This window comes from Theropithecus gelada, chromosome X (assembly GCF_003255815.1).
Source record: "Theropithecus gelada isolate Dixy chromosome X, Tgel_1.0, whole genome shotgun sequence".
Taxonomy (NCBI): Eukaryota; Metazoa; Chordata; class Mammalia; order Primates; family Cercopithecidae; genus Theropithecus; species Theropithecus gelada.
In genome coordinates, this window is record NC_037689.1 from 17,148,313 (window position 1) to 17,155,274 (window position 6,962).

Below are 6,962 nucleotides of genomic sequence, written 5' to 3' on the forward strand. Positions count from 1 at the left end.
ACTCATACACAAGAACAAAAAAGAGCAGGCAATAGAAACTCTCTGAAAGACCCCAGGTGATGGACTTACCAGACAAAGACTTCAAAGTAGGTGTTATTAATATGTCCCAAAAATACAAAGGAAATCCCCTTTAAAGAATCAAAAGAAAATATGGTTCCCAAGAAAAAATAAAAATGTTTGAAGTGAGAGATATCCCAGTTACACTGATTTGACCATTACACATTGTATGTGGTATCAAAATATCACAGGTACCCCATAAATATGTACAATTATTATATAATAATAAAAATGTAAAAGACAAAAAAGAAAATATAACAATGACTCATCAAATACAGAATATCAAAGAGAAATTATTTTTAAATGACCATTCTTAAATTCTAGAGTTAAGAAGAACGATAACAGAAATAAAACATACACAAAGGGGCTCAACAAGAGATTTGAGTGGCAAAAGAAAGAATCAGCAAATTTGAAGGTAAATAACAAAGAATTGTCCAACCTGAAGAATGGAAAGAAAAACTAATGAAGAAATATTAGCAGAGGCTGAGAGACCTGTGAGATACAATTAAGTATTCCAACATATGTATACTGGGAGTTCAAAAAGAAGAAAAAAGAAAGAGGCCAAAAAAAAATGAAGAGATAATGACCCAAACTTCCCCAAATGGATTAAAAACATTAATCCACAAACCCAAGAAGCATAATTAATTCCAAGTAAGATGAACTAGAAGACATTTACAGAGACACATAGCCAAGATGTTGAAAGGCAAAGACAGAGAAAATCTTGAGAGTAGAAAGAGAAAACCAATTCATCACAGACAAGTGGAAAGGAGAGCTTAATAGATTCGCAACTGATTTCTCTTCAGAAATAATGGAGGCTCAGAATGCAGTGGAATGACATATTCAAAGTATTGAAAGAAAAAAAAACTGTCAACCAAGAATCCCATATCTAGCAAAACTATATTTCAAAACTGAAGGCAAAACAAAGACATTTCCAGATAAACATGATCTCTCTTACAAAGAATACTAAGTGAAATTCCTCAGGGTGAAAGAAAATAACACTAGACAGTAATTCAAATTCACACAAAAAATACAGAGCATGAGTAAAAGTAACTATGTATTTAAATATAAGAAACTTTAGAAAGGTAGTTTCTCTCTTCTCTTAATTTATTTAGAAGACAATTGTACAAAAGAATAATTATAAAAATTTTCCTGTTGGAAATATGTCATACAAAGAAGTAATATGTATAAATAATAATATCACAAAGAAGGAGGGATAGAATAGAACTATATTGAAGCAAAATTTCTGTATTTCACTGGAATTAAGTTAGTATTACCTGAAATACATCGTTTTTAGTTTAGAAACATACTGTACTTCCTCCAGAAGAAAAACTAAAAAAATTATTCCCAAAAATATAATTTAAAACTATTTAAAAAGGAATTTAAATAACACACTAAAAAAAAGTATTTAGGACAAAAACAGCAGTAAAGAAGGAATAGAGGAACAAAAGGGCATGAGACAAATAGAAAACAAATTGAAAATATGAGATTAAATACAAATATATCAATAACCACATTAAAAATCAAATGATTGTGCTCACTTCAGCAGCACATACACTAAAATATCAATGATGCAAAGAAGATTAGCATGACTTCTGTGCAAGAATGACATGCAAATTCATGAAGTGTTCCACATACTTCTGAGTTTTAAAAAAAAGGCTAATCCCAAAGGGTTACATAATGCATAGTCCTATTTATATAACATTTTTGAAATGAAAAAATTTTAGAAGTAGAGGTCAGATTAGTGGTTTCCATGGATTAGGGATGGGGCAGCAGTGGGGGTGGCAGGGATATGGATATAGTTGTGAAAGGGAAACATGAGGGATACTTGTGGTGTTGGAACTGTTCAGTACCTTGACTGTCGTGGTGGATACACTATTCTACACAGGTGATAACATTACATAGAGCTTAATAAACCCCCTCACCCACAGACACACACACACACACACACAAACGATTACAAATGAAGCTGGGGAAATAGAAATAAGAGCTACAGATTATACCACTGACAATATCCAAATTGTAATATTATACTATAGTTTTGCAAAATGTTACTGTTGTTGGAGAAAACTAGGCAAAATGTACCAGGGACTGTTCTGGGTTATTTCTTAGTACTATACATGAATATACACTTATCTCAATAAAAATTTTAATTAAAAATGTAAAAGGATTAAACATCGAAATTAAAAGGCAGACACAGTTATACTGGATATAAAACAAGACCCAGCTATATGCTGTCTATAAGAGACACACATAGATTCAAAGACACAAATAGTAAAAGTTGAAAGTAAAAGTACAAAAATTATATTATGCAAATAGTAACCATAAGAGAGATAAAGTCTCTGTACTAGTAACAGACAAAATTAAGATAAAAAATATTGCTACAGACAAAGAAGAACGTTTTATAATTATAAAGCATTAGTTAATCAGGAAGATATAACAATTACAAAGTATACACATACCTGACAACAGAGCTCCAAAATACATGAGGCAGAAACTTACAGAATTGAAGTAAGAAATAAAAAATTCCACAGCAATAGTTGAAGACTTCTATAGTCCACTCTATAGAATGGATAAAACAACTAGACATAAAATCAGCAGAGACATAGAAGAATTGAACAACATTATCAACCAACTGTATCTATAGTACACCCCATCCAACAATAGCAAAATATACATTCTTTTGAAGTTCACAAGGAATATTCTTGAGGATAGACCATATGCCAGGTGCCATGGCTTGAATATTGTTTGTCCCCACCAAAACTCATGTTGAGGCTTGGTCCTCAGTGTGGTGATGTTGGAAGCTGGCACCTTTAAGAAATGAGTAGGTCACTAAGAGGGGTTAATGCCTTTCTCATGGGAGTGAGTTCTCACTCTCATGGGACTGTATTAGTTACCATGAGAGAAGGTTATTATAAAGTAAGGCTGCCTCTCGTGTTTGGTTTCTTTGCACATGCTGCTTCCCCTTCTGCTTCTCCACCATGTTATGATGCAGCACATAGCCCTCACTGGAAGCCAACCAGATGCAGCCACCCAATCTTGAACTTCCCAGCCTCCAGAACTATGAGTCAAATAAACCTCATTTCTTTATAAATTATCCAGTCTCAGGTATTCTGTTGTCACAGCAGAGAATGGATTAAGACACTTGGTCACAAAATAACACTTAATAAGCATAAAAGGATTAAAACAATACAAAATATGTCCTCCAACCACATTGGGATCAAATTATAAATCAATAAAAGGAAATTTGTGAAGTCAATAAATACTTGGAAATTAAACAACACACTTCTAAATAACCAATGGGTCATAGAAAAAATTGCAAGGGAAATTAGAAAGGAACTGAAGGAAAACAGAATCACAATATATCAAACTTTATGACAGAGAGAGAAAACAGTGTTTAGAAAGACCTTTATATCTTCAAATGCCTATATTTAAAAAAAGAAAGATCTCCAATGAATTGCCTAACCTTTTACCTTAATAAGTAAAAAAAGAAGAGAAACCTAAACCCAAAGCAAGCAAAAAGAAGAAATAATAAAGATCACAGTGAAAATCAATGAAGTAGAAAACAGAAAAACAATAGAGAGTCAATGATACCAAAAATTGGTTCTTTGCAACAATCAACAAAATTGACAAAAATTTAGATAAACTGATCAAGAAAAAAGGAGAAGACATAAACCACCAAATTCAAACATGAAAGAGGAGACATCACTATTGACCCTATAGAAATTAAAAGGATTAAATGAGAATACTATGAACAACTGTATACCAGAAAATTCAACAATTTAAATGAAATGGACATATTCTTAGAAAGATACAAATCACCTGAACTAACGCAAGAAGAAATTAAAAATATGACTAGACCTATAATGAGAAATTGAATTAGTAATTTTAAATCTTCCCACAAAGAAAAGTCTAGGCTAAGATGGCTTTACTGAGGAATTCAATCAAACATTTAGAGAACTTAAATCAATCTTTCATAAATTCTTCCAGAAAATAGGGGAGGAGGAAACTCTTCCCAATTAATTTTCTGAGACCAATATTACCCTGATGCCAATGCCAGATAAAAACATGACATGAAAGGAACACTACAGATAAATATACTTCTTGAATATAGATGCAAAAATGTCAATAAAATTTAAGTAAGCTAAAATACCAGAAATATGTGAAAAATATTAAACATCATACCAAGAGATTCTTTTAATCCCGGGAATGCAAGGTTAATTTAACATCTGAAAATTAATGTAATATATTAATAAGATGAAGGACAAAAACCACATGATTATCTCAACAAATTCAGAAAAAGTGTTTGACAATATCTAATATCCATTCATTATAAAAACTCTCAACAGCCTATCATCTATGAAAGATCTATAGATAAAATCATACTTAATGGTGAAAGACTGAATGTTTTCTTTCTAAGACTAGGAATAAGGCAAGGATGTTCACTCTCATCAGTTCCATTTAACATTGTAATGGAAGTCCTAGCTAGTGCAATCAGGCAAGAAACAAACAAAAAGAGGCATCCAGGTTTGAAAGAAGAAGTAAAACTATTTCTATTCCAAGTTTACTGAGTTTATCCTACTGGGAGTTCATGGAGCTTCTTGGATGTGTAGATTTATATTTTTCATTATTTCTTCAAATATTCTTTCTTCCCCTTTCTTTCTCTCCTCTCCTTTTGGACTCCCATTATGTGTATGTTAGTACACAGGTCACTGAGACTCTGTTCATTCTTATTCATTCTTTTTACTTTCTGTTCCTCAGACTGACTAATCACAACTGACCTATCTTCAAGTTTTCTCATTTTTTCTTCTGCCAGCTCGAATCTGCTGTTGAGCCCCATTAGTGAATTTTTCATTTCAGTCATTTTACTTTTCAACTCCAGAATTTTTGTTTGGTTCTTTTTTATAAAAGCATACCTCAGGGATATTGCAGGTTTAGTTCTAGATCATGATAATAAAGCAAATATCATGATAAAGCAAGTCACATTAATTTTTGGTTTCCTGGTGCATATAAAAGTTATGTTTACACTAACTGTAGTTTATTGTGTGCAATAGCATTATGTCTAAAAAATGCACATAACTTAATTTAAAAATACTTTATTGCTTTAAAAATGTTGGCAGAGAGACACAAAGTGAGCACATGCTGTTGGAAAAATGGTGCTGATAGACGTGCTCAATGCAGGGTTGCCAAAAACCTTCCATTTGTAAAAAATGCAGTATCTGCAAAGCACAATAAAGTGAAGTGCAATCAAATGAGGTGTGCCTGTAATTTCTATCTTTATATTCTTATTCTTTATATGATGATACATTGTTTTCCTACTTTCTCTTTTTAGACACGGTTTCCATTAGCTCTTTGAACATATTTAAAATGTTCAAATACCTATTTTAAAGTTTTAATCTACAAAGTCCAACATCTGGGATTCCTCGGGGACAGTTTCTGTTGATTGTCATTTTTTTCTGCTCTGTATGGGCCATATTTTCTTGTTTCTTTGCTTGCCTCATAAATTTTTGTTGAAAGCTGGATATTTTGAATATCATAATATGGCAACTCTGGAAATCAGATATTCCCTCATCCCCAGAGCTTGTCGATGTTACTGCTTGTTGTTGTTTTTCTAACAACTTTACTGATATAATTTACTGATATAGTTCTGTAAAGTCTATTCTCTTTCTTATGTTTGGTCACTGAGGACTCTGGTCAGCCTGGTGATTAGCCAACAATTGAACAGAGATTTCCTTCAAGCCTGGAACCAAAAATTCTCCCACTGTTTGCAGAAGGGTTCTCTGTGCATGCTGATGCATGTCTTCAACATTCAGACAGGCAGTCTACAATACTACCTTGGTCTTTACTTCTAGTTTGTGCAGGGCCTCAAGGTTGACCAGAGAGGTGAGCTTAAGGCCTTCTCAGGTCTTTTCTGAGCATGCACACAGCCTTGGACTTGCATGCAGCCTTCTACATTCCCAGAAATACGTTGGAAATGTTCAAAGCCCTTATTCCCCTACACATCTTAGACTTTCTTCCCAAGCTTTTTGGTTAGTCTATTGTTTGTCTCAACCATTATCCATTGCCTCAGGCAGTAATAAATAAAATATTTGCCTGTAAATATTTCAACAAATATGCCCCCAGGTAGTGACCTTAGGACTGGGTGAGTTTGGAGCTAGGCAAGATAAAGACATACTATTCGACCAGGTATTCCAGAGGGCCACCAGACAGATCAACTAAAGGCAATTCTTTGCAAATGAGGTCCTTCTGCCCCATCTAGTACTGCTATTGGAATGCAGGATATTATTTCCAAGACTATAACTAAGCTGGGGAGTGGTAGATAAAACCAGAGTGAGTTAAAATGCTACGATGCTCTGTTCTTGCCGATAATCAGCCATTTTTCTTGAATAAGCACTCTCTGAGTTGCTGCAAGCTTTTGGTTAATTTTCAAACTTCTGAAAAAGTTGATTCTGACAGTTTTTGCCACTTTTTTCACTACTTTTATGAAAAGGCAGACTTCTGGAGTTCCCTACTCCATTTTCAACGATTTCATTTTCTATTCATAGATGACATGATCTTGTATATGGAAAGTCCCAAAATATCCACTGAAAACCTATTAACACTAATAAACAAGATCAACAAAATTGTATGATATAAGAGCAATAGACAAAAAATCCATTGTATTTCTAGGTACTTATTATAAATTATTGGAAAATGAAATTAAGAAACAGTTCTATTCATAACAGCACCTAAAAGAATAAAATGCTCAGAAATGAGTGCAATGAAAGAAGTCTATTGCTTTACACTGAAAACTTAAAACACTGTGCCAAGAAATTAAAGAAAATATGAATAAAAGGTAAGAGATTTTATTTTCACAGATTGGAAGATTCAATATTATTAAGACGGCGATTTTCCCAAAATTGGTGTAT

At 33.1% G+C, this 6,962-nt stretch overlaps 1 non-coding gene across 1 annotated transcript; it reads left to right on the forward strand.

The window, feature by feature from the left end:
• Window positions 1–1,587: 1,587 nt before the first annotated feature.
• LOC112616681 lies at window positions 1,588–1,694 on the forward strand. The gene has a single exon (XR_003117719.1). It is a non-coding gene; the product is annotated as a U6 spliceosomal RNA (small nuclear RNA).
• Window positions 1,695–6,962: the final 5,268 nt, after the last annotated feature.